General features: G+C 40.1%; 1 pseudogene; it reads left to right on the top strand.

The window, feature by feature from the left end:
* The first annotated feature begins 9,033 nt into the window (after positions 1-9,033).
* Positions 9,034-9,486, top strand: LOC149146018 (sucrose synthase pseudogene; annotated as a pseudogene).
* The last annotated feature ends 7,293 nt before the right edge of the window (positions 9,487-16,779 follow it).

Here is a 16,779-nt window from a genome sequence, read left to right on the forward strand (position 1 = left end):
CAACCATACTGGGGAACGAAAGACTAATCAACCTAGTAATATCTTTCATATAATTTCTTGAACTTTGGATGGTGAGTTTTAGAATTTGATAGGCTGAAACAAAAAGTTGTAAAGAAAAATAAAAATTTCGAAATTTGAACACACTAGCTTCGAGAATGTATATGAGGTCCAATCCTGATCCGAATCCTCCCGCTGTATTTGAAAATCCCAACCTCATTCCAAGAATAAATTGTTGACACCTAATCCTCATGATTGGGTGAATAATTAAATTAGGAATGTGAACAATCATTAGGAGATGAACTGAACAGTCACTCCCTATTGTATATAACAAAGACCTACCTGATGGAATAATACACGAATCAATTTTTTGTTTTGTGGAGTTATTGCCTGGCCTGACATGGTATCAGAGCCAGCTCCTTTTTTTAGCTCTTATGCTCCTGTAACTCCTCTGTTTGCCATATTCCTTTTCAGCGCTCTCTGTTCTGCCATAAACGCGTTGCCTCTGCCATATTCCTTTTCAGCGCTCTCTGTTCTGCCATAAACGTGCTGCCTCTGCCATATTCCATCTGACCTGAGTTACCTACGCTCCATGAAATTTCAATCAGTATTTCCACCTCCTATTCTCAATGGGCGCAGGAGGTCCCACTGTCACTGTCACTGTGTGCCAGTCTGCCAGTTGAATGCTCCAAACTCGATTGTGATTTTGTGAGTTAAGTTGGGGGTGAGCATTTCAATAAACATTGCCGTCACATGCAGGCGTAGCAAGCGATCTGCATTTAACAATGCGAGTTAAGTTCGTGGATGAGGGTTTCAATAAGAAATATACATTTAAGAGTGCAATTTTTATGAAAAAAAATTGTCGCCGACTCTTCTCTCTGTAATGCCAAATTGATAGGGAGAATTTCGATGAAATTTCAAGAAACATTGTCGCCAACTCTGCTCTCTGGTGGCCTATGCGCGGCTTCATCAATTATTGCAAGAAACCGAGTTTCATATGTTTGAACGCTGGACGCTTCTGTTGTTTCATATGTTTGAACGTTGGACGCTCTGTTGCTTGATTTCTTGCTACTACAGATCCATTCATTGCTGTGGATGCCAAGGACGCTGCTGATTTCCAGCTATATTTTTTTGAACGATTGGCCCGGATTCACTGTTGTTACTGCGTTTTTGTGAGAAGATGGAACACTGTCCTGTTTTGTTAATAGTTGAACGATTGGCCCGGATTCACTGTTGTTACTGCGTTTTTTGTGAGAAGATGGAACGCTGGAACGCTGTCCTATTTTGTTAATAGTTGAATGTTGGTCATGGTATATCCTTTCAAATAGTTGAACGCTGGTCATGGTATATCCTTTCTAATAGTTGAACGCTGGCCTAATATCCTTTCAAATAGTTGAAAGCATACATTTGAACGCTGATAACAAATTTGTGGCAGAATGTTTGGTGAAGGCATAACATCCATGATGCATTGAGCCCTTTTAAAAGAGGCCATATGCTATGAAGAATTGGCTTTGCATGTTGCGTATGCATTGAATGTTTTTTTCATTGGTAGCCATGTACGTTTTTAAGGTCATTTTTTCTCTGTGTATTGAAGTTGTGATGGTCGTGATTCAATGGGTACATGAAAACCTTGTGTTAGAAGTTTTAGTGGACGATAATGCCCTTTGAGAATGCCCTTTTGAGTACATATTCACTGTATATTGGTAGAAGTATTTTTTTTCTATCAGCAAAAGTTTTTTTGACAGAATGCATTCAATCATATCCATGGTAGGAATAGTTCTCACTGGCAAGGAGAACTATCCTGAATGGTCCCGGATGATAAAACACACCCTCATCTTCAATGAGTTGTGGAAAGGAGTGTGTGTCGGAGAAGGAGAAAATGACCCAGTACAGCCTACCTCAGACAAAGAGCTCGTCATTTGGGAAAACAAGAACAACAAAGCTTATGCATTAACTGCAACATCTGTAAATGAAGAGGTGAGTCGCCATATTTCGTCATATTCAACTGCCTTTGAAGCTTTACAAAAGCTGAAAGAACTTTATGACTCACATTCTGCACTTGAAGTCGTTCAACTAATGATTAAACTCTTCACTCTTGAACTGCAAAATAATGATCCTCTTGCTCTTGCATCTGAAGTAAAGTCTATAATGCATGATATCAAATCCACTAAGGTTGAATTGGATATAACTCTGATTGCTTTTCTCAAGGCACTCTATCCTACTTACTCCAATTATCTTGAGTCATTGCAAGCAAATGGAAATCTCAAATATATAACCTTTGACTCTCTTGTGAAAAAGTTTGCTGAAAGAGAGAAAGCTTTTGGAAAGAAGACAACCCCTGAATCTTCTCAAGAGATTGTGTGCCTTGCTCATAAAGAAAAGTGATGAGCCCCAAAAAAGGATAATTATATGGGCTCATTCAACCTCCTAATTTGACTTAATCCACCATTCTCATTAGTTTATTGCATGTTTTTTATTATATTTATGCTAATAGAGTGAATTGGGTTAGTCATTATGCCAACAAGTCTAATGTGTGCTTTGTGTAGCCTTTTTGGTCAATTTGGAGACAAAATTGAAGGTTTTAATGAGCACTTGGCAGCCAAATTCGTGGGAGAACAAGGGAGAGGATTTGTAGGACGGTGTTCCCTTCATTTATGGGCCCTTACCTTGAATTCTCCACCATCAGCTCGGAGTTCAAGGACCACCAAATCAATTAGCACAAGGGCAGCCAAGCAAGTCAAGTAGGACTGCTGTTAACTACAAGTTTTGGGCAGCCAAGTCCCTAAAGTTTAGGAGGATTGTTGGGGTCCTCAATTTGTATAAATAAGAAGGCTTAGGGCCTCATTTTGGTTAGCCAGTAGTTAGTCATTTTGTATTCATTGTGTAGTCATTTTGTAGTTCGATTTTTAGGCAGTAGATTAGCTTTGCTTTCAGCACATTTTCAAGTTCTCCTTGTAGATAGTTTTTGGAATGTAACATTTCTTTTGATCAATAAAGATGAATCCAGCTTTTCACCAGCTCTAAATCTCTCTTAGGAGGCTGTAGCTCTTGGGGTTGGGCCCATCTCAAGTGCCGAGTACCTCCTTTGTTTACTTTCATGTGTCTTTGCTGCATTCTTAGAATAAAATCTGTTATTTAGATTTAAACCTTGTTTTATTATTTAGGTTGTTTTTGATGAGTAAAATAGCTTTTCATGCTCAGATTTAGTTGATAGGTTGTTAACAGAAAAAGCTTCAAGAAAAGGGCCAACAAACATCTATGGTTTCACCTCTCCCTCAGTGGGATCAGGAGCTGTGAGCAGGATGACTTTGCTTCCCACGAAAACACTTATTTTGCTTTCCCATGCAATCACTAGTGTTTGATCTTCATGTGTAGAAGTTGGTTATAAGTTCAGACTTTCGTTTGCTTAGTTGCATGAGTTAAAATACATGGTTTCATTGCAGGTCACACTTCTGTTCATTCCCTTTACTGACAGCTAGCAAATTAGGTCAACGAAACTAGGTCTTTGAATTTACAAGTCTTTGTTGGTTCAGATTGGAAAAACAACTTGCAGAGCACCTGTACCACTCCTTCATCTGCTTATTCTCCATCAGCACCATCCACTCCACCCTCTACTTATAATCCTTACCTCTCATTTACCACATTTGCTCACATAACCCTAGCTTTTGTACATCATTGTTTAAGCATTCTTTGAGCCAACTTAGCTATCTACACCTTCTCACCACTCCATCCACCAGTCCCTGGGCCACTTCAGACCCCTATCCTACCTCCATATCCATTCATGCATCTTCCCTCACTCACCCATCCTCCAAAATCCAATTTTAAAACATCCTGTAGAAATTTCTGAACATCCTGTAGAAATTCCTGAAACATCCTGTAGAACCCCTGCAGACTTCCTATAGAAGCTCACAAATGAGGTTTATTGATAGCCAAACTCTGTGAAAATCTCTGGAAGGGTGTTAGGGACCCCTTAGGCCCTCTCTGAACCTTCCCGACCTCTTCCAAGTATTTCCTCTCGCCAATCCACCTCTGCACAGTCACAAACAGTTAAAAGCACATGCATGATAATTCTAATAACTTATTCAAAAATACAAAAAGATGTTTTCTTCAGGTAGAGGTAGTCTAGACACATGTATTTTACCTTTGTAGAAGTAATGGCATCCCTTCCAGTAGTTTGCATTCTCTCCTTTGCATCAGTAGGACTAGCTAGTAGAATTAGGGTTTGCTAGGGTTTGTGTTACTTTTTGGCTTTCAGTTTCTTTCTGCAAGTAGATTAGCTTCCTTTGACTTAGCTTTCATCCATCAGTTAAAAAGCTTCTTCTAAGAGCTCATAGAAGTTGGCTTAAGCCCTAGCGGACTTGTGCCAGCTGACCAAGTGACAGCTGCGGCAAGAGCTAGTACTTGTGCATACAGCACCGTCGCTTCCAAGTTTGTTACGAACTACCGGGTTGATAAAAGTAAAGAAGGCAATCCCAAGAGTTGCAACATTATTGCTACAATACTGGAGCCCACCATCTTTTTGGCGCCATTGCCGGGTAAGTGTCAGAGTATTGGTGATTGCCACTTTTCTTCTATTTTCCTACTCTCACCTTCTGCTAAATAGTTTATTTCGTTTCCATTTCTACAAAAGTAAAGTAGATATTTCCTGCTTTCATAGATTAGCATTTCAATTCCACAAGTTCATTTCTGCAAGCATAGATTAGCATTTCAATTCCGCAAGCGTAGACTAGCATTTCATTCCTGCAATTTCATTTGAGCAAAATAGATTAGTCCTTTCCTTCTTTCATTTCAATTCCGCATTTTCATTTTAGCAAGATAGTTAGTTACAGTTCAATCTATTTCAATTTTGGAGGTAGAAGTAGAAAAAAACAAAAATCAACCAAAAAGATTTCATTTCATGCCTTGTAGGAGTAGAGATAAGTTAGAAAAATGATTGCACAACACCCCCACTGCTTCACACAGCCAACATTTTCTCTTCTTCGATGGTTGTGATTAAAGAACCCTTAGGTGGACAACAAGACATATTTGAAGAACTTCAAGGGAAGAAGAAGAAGAAACCATTCCTCTGGAGCAAATGGCAACAAGCAGAAATGTTAGGAGCAGTACCTTGTCCAAAATGAATTTGAAAATTAGATGGAAGATTTCAAGAGTGATATGAGGCAGTTTCTTGCCATGCAATTGGATACCCTATAGATCCAAAGGAAGCAAGAGGAATCCAAGAGGGCTTTGGCCATCTTTTGTCCCAGGTGCACTAGAAGGCATCCTAGGAGCAAATGTCCAATGCACTCCCTAGAAGTGTGTTTCGTTTGTGAAGAATACCATCCTACGAATTAGTGCCCTTCCTTTCCTGGACTTAAAGCTGCATATCAGAGAGCCAAAGGAGCCACTGAACCACTCTATTATATGAACCAAAGGAGGCCACATAGACCTAGATCTTACCAGCCGGAACTGCAAGGGACATCCGATACCTATTATGACCCCTATCAAGCCACTTTCATGCCTTCTTGGGGTCCCCCTGCTCATCCTTCCTGGTCCACACCCCCTCCTTGGTCAGATCCATCTCCATATTATGCCCAACCAGCTGCTCATTCGTTTCACTCTTATGCTCAGCCACAGCCTCAGTGGAATGCACCTCATCAGGGGTGGAGGCCCCAATACAACACTCCTCCCACTTCTTTTCCTCCACCACCTGCTCATCCACAACCATTGCCTCCTGCTCCACCAAGGCAACCCCAAATGCCTGCCCAACCACAACCCCATCCACATCCATCTCAAATATACACCCCCACTCAACTACCCATACCACCATTTCCAAACCCGCACATTGGAATAGCTCAACCTAATTGCAAAGCTAAGGCACAACATGTCCAAATGACTCCTCTTGAGCTTAATGATCTTCACCATAGCTCAGGAAAAGCATTGCAAAAAAGAGATTATCTTGAAAGCATTGAAGGACCACATCCGAAAAAATAAGATTCAAAAGAGGAGATCAAAGAACCATGGGCTGCACTTGATGAAGAGAAGAGATCAGAATCAGAGATCGAGAGAGTTCCCTCATGGTTACCATCAAATCCTCCATGTACTCAAGAGAAAGATCAGAAAAAAGAGGAAGATGAGAAGGTCATGATAGAAGGTGACATGAAGAATGATCCAGATCAGCAAAAGGACCAAGGATATCAAAGCTATATTGAGACATGGTTCCAGTCAGTCACTAAGTTGTAGCAGTACTCTCTTCCTCAGCTATGTTTGATCCCTTCAAAGTCAGATCATTTTGTCTCTGAAATCTGGATAGCTGTCAAAGCATGCATTTCGAGCCTTCACATCGTCTTGTCTCTAATCTCGATGTGTACATGGCTCCATTGGAAGTATTATTATACTTGAAAATGATTTTGTTTTTCAAGCAGGGTAGGGTAGAAAAGAGGAAGAAAGAAAAAAAATGAAAATAAGAAGAAAAATAAAAATCTAAGGTGAAAACCTCCTCGGAGGCACCTTAGATTGGCTCATTGATTGAAAACCTCCATGAGGCGGTCAATGGGTTGGGAAAAAAGAGAAAAGAAAATAAGATCTCTGGGTGAAAACCTCCCTTGGAGGCACCCAGGGCAGACAATTAGGGTGAAAACCTCCATGAGGCGCCCTAGTTGTTTTTCAAAAAAAAAGGAGAAAAAGAGAAATAAAAATAAACCTAATTTCCATTGGATAATTGCAGGTTGCAAGAAGGACATTGCAGGTCAGGAGGATCACTCAAAACAAAGACAAAGGAATTTTTGTGCCTTCTACAGGAAGTTCTGTATTTCTACAGGAAACATCCTGTAGAACCTTCAAGCGAGCTAGATTCGATTTTGGAAGGGAATCTAAATCTTGGAATCTATTGGTTATGCCTGCAAGCATCCATTTTTCCATTCCTCACCCTTTTCCATCATTTTTTCCACCTCATTGTGCTTCTTTTATGAAAACTGTGTTTTCTACAGGAAGTTTTGTGTCTTCTACAGGAAGCTTACAAAAAAGCCAAATTGATCTCCGAAGAGGACTTGAAGGCTGGGAATATGTCCATGAGGCCTGCACACATCCATTTTTCCATCCCTCACCCTTTTCCATCATTTTTTCGAGCTCATTGTGCTTCTTTCCTCAAAACTGTGTTTTCTATAGGAAGTTCCTGGAGAAATTACAAGAAGTTAAAAATGGATTGAAAAAAGTAGTTTGGCGAACATGGTAGCTTCCTCAAGGGTTCAGAAGTCCTCTTGCAATTTTCAAACTCCTCCTCCGTCACCTCCATGCCTGCATCACAGCCCAAGCTCATTCTTTTTCACCATGCAAAAACTTGCAGAATGCTTTGAAGAAAAAATACATAGAACAGAATTTGTTTTTGCCATAACTTGAAAATCATGCATGCATTTGAAAAACCGTTTTATGGGGAATTGTACAGGGGTGATGGAAACATGCCTGAGCAGTTTCAGCCAATTTCGGTGCACGGTTTCCAAGAAATCAGCCTCCATCACCTTCAGCCATTTTTGCATTTTCTCCATATTTGTGCATCTGTTTCAAAACATGTTTCATGAGGAGATGCATGTAGGTGATAGTAACCTACCCAAGTAGTTTCAGCCAATTCCGACATATAGTTTCTGAGAAATTGATCTCTAAAATCTTCAGCCATTTTCCATTTTTCTCGAAATCTGTGCATCCATTGATTGTAATTTTGCTATGGGAGGTGCATCATGATGATAGGAACATGCTCAACAAGTTTCAGGTCGATCTGATCTATCATTCTGGAGCAATGGCGAAAACAAGTTTCAGTCCTGTGAAAATTCAGCAGCAGCAGCTTGAGGGTGCAGATCTGAACATGGAAATGAACTCCTGCAACTTAGATCTGGGTAGAGGATACCTGCACAAGCAAAATAACCACACATCAGACAGCAAAGAGCTTATAGCAAAAAGGAGCCATCATGCAACCACCGAAACAGATGCATGCAGCAGCAAAAAGCACCTCACAGCAACCATTTGACTTTAGGTACGTGACTAAAACTCATTCCTCTGGTTGCATGAATGTAATTCAGAAATAGCATGAGCAATGGGATGGTTGGGATTAAAAAATTGGTGGCCAGCTAACTGGCCAGCCTCATCTAGTTCAACAGCACTCGATGGGTGAGTAAGACACATGCGCTCAGCCATCTCAGGAGGAAATTGAGAAACAAGTAATGGTGACTCTTTGACCTTCAACGTGATTGATGGAGTGATCACAGGTAGGAAATATGACGATTTGTTGCAACACTTCCATCTGCATGGCCAACACATGTTTTTTCCTCCTCACCACAAATCACGCAGCAACTAAAGAAGGCTCGGCTGAAACTCACGAACTGCTGTTCATCTGCACTTTCCACATCCTCAACTGAAGTGTGCACAATCGGTTAACCTATTGTCCTCCATTGAGTTTTTTTACCTGTCTTCGAGATTTTGCTGCATATCAGGCTTGCTCAGAGGTGCAGGGGCGCTCTACAGGCATTTCTACAGGAAGCTGCGCTACAGGAAACCCAGCATACCAAGAAGCTTGGACTGTTCACATCGAGGGTGGCAATTCTTAGGGAGGTATGCCTGAACATAACTTTCCCATGCAAATAATTCAAAAGGTGGTGAATTCGACGTGTTGAGGGGGTAGGGAAAATGTGAATGCAAGTCCGTCTATGAATTCAAAAACTGTTTTCTTATTGCTGCCTGGAATTGTCTTCGTGGTCTGCATGCGAGATTTTCTCTAGGGTCTTGAATTAAAATCCCTCCTGTAGAAAAATTGAGACACTGTCAAGGCTCATCAGTGAAAAATTGTGAATTTTATATGACTGTGTGCATAACGGAGACGTAGCTCTATGCTCTGTGTAGAGAAATCTCGAAGTCCTCCTTTTGTACACGAGCAGGCAAGTTCAGAACAACAAAAACAGAGTTTTTTACCATGCCAGGAGGGTTCATTAGAAAAGAACCTTCGGACTCCAAGAAATTGCGGGAAACCCTGAGGTGGTGGACTTGTTTTCCCATGCATTAGAGAATGAAATGTTGCTGAGAATAAAACATCAAGGATTGGACATCGAACCTGAAATTATTGTGGTGAATCGTTTGATTCCTGAGGCCTATGGTACAACATGCAATCAACAAATTGAAATAATTGGTGGAACACAACATTCAAGGATCCTCTGCGTACCCTTTAGAACAGAAAAAGGAGTTCTGCAGAAATGGGTTTCTCGATTTTATGTGTGGCCTTACTTGGAAAGATTTTTAGAGGATGTATTAAATGAAGTAACGGTAGAGCTAAAAGGTCAACCTGATCTGATCATTGGAAATTACAGTGATGGAAATTTAGTTGCATCTCTGATTTCACATAGACAAGGAATCACTCAGTGCAACATAGCCCATGCTGTGGAGAAGACCAAATACCCAGATTCAGACATATACTGGAAAAAATATGAAGAAAAATACATTTCTCTTGCCAGTTTACTGCAGATCTAATTGCAATGAATCATGCAGATTTTATTATCACTAGAACATATCAAGAGATTGCTGGAAGCAAGGATATTGTTGGACAGTATGAGAGCCACACTGCTTTCACCCTTCCTGGTCTTTATCGTGTGGTTCATGGAATTGATGTTTTTGATCCCAAATTCAACATTGTTTCTCCTGGAGCAGACATGCAAATTTATTTCCCTTATACAGAGGAGCAACATTGTCTTACTACTTTACATGGTTCAATTGAGGAACTCTTGTTCAATCCTGAATAGACAGTTGAACACATGTGTGTTTTGAATGACCATAAAAATCCCATTATCTTTTCTATGGCAAGACTCAATAGAGTGAAAAACATGACATGACTGGTTGAATGGTTTGTAAAGAAAAAACACTTGAGGGATACTATCCCCCACATTTTGGGGAGGAAACCATATACAAAATTCCCATTCTGATCAGTGCACAAGCCAAAATAGAGCGTGAGGAAGCAAGATAGTGAGGCAGAGAAGAAAACTTAGGGTAAGGAAGCTAAGGGAAAGAAAACCTAGGGCAAGCCATCACAGGAAACGCCATAGGAGAAGCAAGAGGAAGAGAAATAAAGAAAAGAAGGAAGAAACAGAGAGGGAAAAAACAAGTTTAATCCATGGAAATTGTTGCAGGTTGCAGGAACACAATGTGGAAAGGGGGCCTCCCAACACAAGCAGAAGGGTCCCTACCAAGTTCCCAGGCATCCTCACATCCATCCCCTCAATGAACACTCATTTTTTCAGGGTTTGGACACATTCTAGTCATGGTTCAACCTTCTACACGAAGCTACAAGACTTCTACAGGAAGTTCTGTATTGCTACCAGAAACATCCTGTAGAGCCTTTGGGCAGGCTAGAATCGATTATGGAGAGGGATTTGAAGCTTGAAGTCTGTTGAGGAGGCATGCAACCACTCTTTTCTTCCATCCTCCACTGGTTTCATCTCCTTTCACCACCATTGCCACCATCTGATTGAATATACTTGCACAATCATACCAATGCTGAAACTTCTCTAGGAAAAGGAGCACAGGCAGTGGGAAGAAGCAAAGAGAAAAGCATGGTTTCATGACTGAGAAGAGGACATCGCTTCAAGAGCTTAGCATGACAGGGAGGCCACCAGGGCCATCAAAGATGAGGAGATAGATTGGTTGCTCAGAGGATGAGCAACACTTTCAGTAGGGGGGTGATGATGAGCCCCAAAAATGGATAATTATATGGGCTCATTCAACCTCCTAATTTGACTTAATCCACCATTCTCATTAGTTTATTGTATGTTTTTTATTATATTTATGCTAATAGAGTGAATTGGGTTCGTCATTATGCCAACAAGTTTAATGTGTGCTTTTGTGTAGCCTTTTTGGTCAATTTGGAGACAAAATTGAAGGTTTTAATGAGCACTTGGCAGCCAAATTCATGGGAGAACAAGGGAGATGATTTGTAGGAAGGTGTCCCCTTCATTTATGGGCCCTTACCTCGAATTCTCCACCATCAGCTCGGAGTTCAAGGGCCACCAAATCAATTAGCACAAGGGCAGCCAAGCAAGTCAAGTAGGACTGCTGTTAACTACAAGTTTTGGGCAGCCGATTCCCTAAAGTTTAGGACGATTGGTTAGCTCTTGGGGTTGGGCCCATCTCAAGTGCCCAGTACCTCCTTTGTTTACTTTCATGTGTCTTTGCTGCATTCTTAGAATAAAATCTATTATTTAGATTTAAACCTTGTTTTATTATTTAGGTTGTTTTTGATGAGTAAAATAGTTTTTCATGCTCAGATTTAGTTGATAGGTTGTTAACAGAAAAAGCTTCAAGAAAAGGGCCAACAAACATTTGTGGTTTCACCTCTCCCTCAGTGGGATCATGAGTTGTGACTAGGATGACTTTGCTGCCCACAAAAACATTGATTTTGCTTTGCCATGCATTCACTAGTGTTTGATCTTCATGTGTAGAAGTTGGTTACAAGTTTAGACGTTTGTTTTCTTAGTTGCATGAGTTAAAATACATGGTTCCATTGCAGGCCACACTTCTGTTCATTCTCTTTACTGACAGCTAGCAAATTAGGTCAACAAAACTAGGTCTTTGAATTTACAAGTCTTTGTTAGTTTAGATTGGAAAAACGACTTGCAGAGCACCTGTACCACTCCTTCATCTGCTTATTCTCCATCGGCACCATCCACTCCACCCTCTACTTAGAATCCTTACCTCACGTTTGCCACATTTGCTCAAATAACCCTAGTTTTTGTACATCATTGTTTAATCCTTCTTTGAGCCAACTTAGCTATCTACACCTTCTCACCACTCCATCCACCAGTCCCTGGGCCACTTCAGACCCCTATCCTACCTCCATATCTATTCATGCATCTTCCCTCACTCACCCATCCTCCAAAATCCAATTTTAAAACATCCTGTAGAAATTTCTGAACATCCTGTAGAAATTCCTGAAACATCATGTAGAACCCCTGCAGACTTCCTGTAGAAGCTCACGAATGAGGTTTCTTGATAGACAAACTCTGTGAAACTCTCTAGAAGGGTGTTAGGGACCCCTTAGGCCCTCTCTGAACCTTCCCGACCTATTCCAAGTATTTCCTCTCGCCAATCCACCTCTGGACAGTCACAAACAGTTAAAAGCACATGCATGATAATTCTAATAACTTATTCAAAAATACAAAAAGATGTTTTATTCAGGTAGAGGTAGTCTAGACACATGTATTTTACCTTCATAGAAGTAATGGCATCCCTTCCAGTAGTTTGCATTCTCTCCTTTGCATTAGTAGGACTAGTTGGTAGAATTAGGGTTTGCTAGGGTTTGTGTTACTTTTTGGCTTTTAGTTTCTTTCCGCAAGTAGATTAGCTTCCTTTGAGTTAGATTTCATCCATAAGTTAAAAAGCTTCGTCTAAGAGCTCATAGAAGTTGGCTTAAGCCCTAGCGGACTTGCGCCAGCTGACCAAGTGACACCTGCGGCGAGAGCTAGTACTTGTGCATATAGCACTGTCACTTCCAGGTTTGTTACGAACTACCGGGTTGATAAAAGTAAAGAAGGGAGTCCCAGGAGTTGCAGCATTATTGCTACAATACTTGAGCCCACCAAAAATCATCCTGCTCAAGATTCTACAAGAGGAAGAGGTGGATGAAGAGGAAGAGGAAGATATTTCAGAGGTAGGGGGGGCAGACATTCTCAAGGAGAGAAGGCATATTTGCACTGCATTCGTTGCAAATGAAATGGATCACATGATGCCTCTACATGCAAGCTACCATGGGACAAAATTGAGCAGAAAATAAAACAACAGAAAGGTAAAACTGATGATACAGACAAAGGCAAAGCACCTGAATCTGCTCACTATGTTGAGGCACAATGTAACATTGGAGTAAATGAAGATTTGTTTAATGCTTCACTTGCTTCATGGAAAAATGATTGGTTGCTTGATTCAGGAGCAACCTGCCACATGTCTCATAGAAAATATTTTTTTGAAGATTTCACTAACAATGTTGATGGAGCAGTATACTTTGCAAATCAATAAAAAATCAAGCCATCAGGGCTTGGCACAATCAGGCTTAAACTGCATGGTCTTCCAGACTTTCTTCTGCATCATGTTCTATATCTCCCACAGCTCAAGAGAAAGTTGTTGTCATTGGTCCACATCCGCCAGCAAGGTCACTCCATTCATATGTTTGATGGCAAGCTTGAGCTAAGAAAAGCATTTGACCACTCACTTATCATGAGGGGAATAGAAGAAGAAAGGCTTATCAAGCTGCAAGGAACCTCTGCTCATGCACAACATTTCTCATACAATGCTCATCATGAAGAAGGTATACTTACATCAAGTTTATTATGGCATGCTAGATTTGGACATTTGAACTATGACAGTCTCCACTTGTTGAAGAAAAATGGTGTTGCTGGTTTGCCTACAATTCCTAGAAAACTTAAGCAATGTGATGCTTGCATTCTAGGAAAGCATAGCAAACAGTCTTTTCATGATTCACATTCAAGAGCACATAGAAAACTTGAACTCATTCATTCAGATTTATGTGGTCCAATGCCTGTTCCTTCTACAAATGGAAATAAATAGATCATGACATTTATTGATGACTACACCAGAATGTGTTGGGTTTACTTATTGAAGAACAAATCTTATGCTTTTCAAACATTCAAGAATTTTCATAAATGGATTGAAAATGATGCACAATCTCATATTGGGTCTATTCGCACTAATAATGGAAAAGAATACACATCAAATGAATTTGAAAACTATCTTCACCAACATGGGATCAAACATCAAACAACTGTGCCTTATAATCCCCAACAGAATGGTGTAGCTGAAAGAATGAATAGAACAATCTTAAATATGGTACGATCCATGCTCTTCTTCAAAAATGTAAAGATAATGTTTTGGGTTGATGCTATTCTATGTGCTACATATATAAAGAATAGATGTCCATCTAATTCTATAAGAAACAAGACTCCTTATTCTTATAGACATTTTTGGGCACTACAACCCCAATCATAAATGTCAATAAACCAAGGGCTCTTAAGTCCCTAAAAGTGTTGTTCTAACCCCTAAAAGAACAAGGTCAACTGATTACATATTCTCCCAGAAGTTCTCCATGAAAAACTACTCAGCACTGGTCAAAACTAGACCATTTCACCTGCTCCATAGGAAAAGTGCGTTGCATCCCACCTGAATACACACAATAGGTGCGATGCATGTCAAAAATCCCTTCTATGGGGTGCGATGGGCGAGAAGGGACAAAAGCCAGGGTCAATCCTCAAGGTGGAGGAGCATGGAATCTTCCAGAAACTTCTCCTGTGACACTTGCCTCTCTGAATTCGACCAGGGATGAGTAAGAGATCATCAATCTCCAAGTGGAATCAAGAACTATCAGAGAGAAGACACTAATCAAATCTCAAAAGATGACTCACCCCCCTTGCAAACATCTATATATGGATCCCTCACCCTAGAGATCTAGAGGCTGGAATTTTGTATCTTGTAAGGAAGTGCTGCTAGTTTCTTGGTGCAATATCATAGTGTTTGGTGATCTAAGCTTTTCATGAGGTGAATAAGGGCTTCTTGCTGAGAGGATGATGCTAGGTCTAAACAATTGGTTGTAATTCTCTTGCCTCTTTCTTGATTATCAATAAAGATATTCAAGTTTTCCTCCATACACTTGTGTGATTGATGTTTTATGCATTTGTGTGGTCAATGTACATCTGATCCTATATTGTTTATGATAATAGATCTATGTTCTTCGATAGTATTATTCTGCTTTGATTCTACGGGTACCCTGTGAAGCTGGGTGAACAAGGAAGTGAGTAGCAAAAGATCTATCAGTAGGGAGAGGAATCGAACAAGGAACCAAGCGCAAGATAGAGGTTGGTCTCCTTTATTCGTCTCTCATCTATCTCTCATAAAGGAAGACGAAAGTAGTTTTAGTTTGTTTGTTTCTAAGGTAGCTACCAACCTTAGTGGGATTAGCAGCTCTGCATAGACATTATTCCCGATAACAAAATGGTGACTCCACTGGGGAGCGAGTAGATTGTTTGTGCATCTACATTTGTTTACTTTATAAACTTACAGACGGAGCCTGAAGTCAAGCCAGCTAGCCTTCAAACTGCATTTGCTATGCAAGTGCAAAGTAGATCAACGCTGCTTCAGTCAATCTCCAGGTTTTGTTTATGAATTAAACAATTGATTTACAAGCTCTCTAATTTCCCTTGTGGTGGCTCTAGTAACCTCTTAAGATCTACCCCTGTGATTGATTTACTGATTGCCACTTGCTCGGCCTAAATCCCTGAACTAAACTGCAAACTATGACCCAGAACCCAATCAAAGTCTCATCCCTGGTCCAGTGCACTGTCTGTTCTGTGAAATTCAAATGCAGTGCACTTCCCGAGTGTAGTAGGTACGTTGCATTTCAGTTTCACTGTGTTACAGGTGCGCTGATCAGACAAGGCCTTGTTCCTAAATTTTGGTTTCTGTGTTCACTCTTTTCAGATCTATTCAGGAGTTTTGCTGCCTATAGTTAGTACACCTCTATTTGAAACCCCTTTCCTTGCTGTTATTCTACCTCCATCGTGCAAAGAACTGTAAATGTTTTTATGTATTTTTTGAGTCATTTTCAGTTCTCCTTTACAAAGAACTAGCATAATTGTACTGTCGTTTCTTGATTTGAAAGTGTCGCAAGTATCGTTTTCAGTCATAGAAGAGAATTTGATTGTTCTTGATAGTCGATTACACTGTTACTATTGTATTTGATCTGAATTAGTAGTTGTTCTAGTGTCGAAAGCAAGTTTTCAATTCCAAATCACAAAGTGTTGTCATTGTCCTCATTTTGTCTTCAAAAGAAACTTGTTAGTAATTGTCGCTTTGAAAAATAATTCAGATTTGCGCTTAGCTTTCTTTTTATCATTTACACATTAAGAAGGCTGAAAACAAATACATGCATGTGCATTTGCATTTATACTATTTTTCAGTTTGATTTAGGACAGTGCACATAGTGTGTGCTCTTTGCTCTTTGTTGAAAGAACGCCATCTCTCTTTCCTTAGTAGCTAGGATTTTCATTTGCAAAAAGAAGACTAAATGACTGTTTATCATCTTAGATTTCATTTTAGGAATTGTACATCTACATCACATGGTGAACTTGAAAGGCAAATTTCTTAAGCAAGATCAACTATAAAATAAATTTAATGAATCTAAAAACGCTTTGGAACCTAACGCACAACATCTAGAAGTCTAGGCTAGAGACGTATTCCGGCGTCGTAAAGCCTGGTAACTGTTGTTTTCACTGTTGGTTGGGTGATTCCTCCACTTTGAAACGATAAGTGCCAGTACGGACTTGTGCTCCAACGTACCATCGAGTATATTTTGTGAGACCACAATAGGCTTAATCCTTTATCCATAGGAAGCCATGTCTGCCGCCCTATCGATTGCAATGCACTAAACACAGCATTCAGGAAGATTGACTGCCATACCGTAAAAAGTATTTTGTAGTTTTGCGATTGGTTTGGTAATCCCTCTATCTATATTTCCAGAGTAGTCCCTTTCATTCCTTTTTAGACTCCTTAATGGAAAAGGTCCATCTGAGCACTTGTCACTTCAGGCTCATTAAAAATCGAAGGCGACTAGAGTCATCTTTTGTTTCTTCTCGACTCTTAAAAATTGAAAAAACAAGTTGTGTCAAAGCGTCTAAAATTCATCTAATTCAGAAACACACTTCCCCTTGATTTTTAGTTGATCTAGTAATCTGCAATCGTGGAAGAAAGTCAATTGAAACCCCGTCGTTC

Source organism: Pinus tabuliformis, chromosome X, assembly GCF_031772625.1.
Source record: "Pinus tabuliformis cultivar Carrire ecotype Pingquan chromosome X, CPIR1, whole genome shotgun sequence".
Classification (NCBI taxonomy): domain Eukaryota; kingdom Viridiplantae; phylum Streptophyta; class Pinopsida; order Pinales; family Pinaceae; genus Pinus; species Pinus tabuliformis.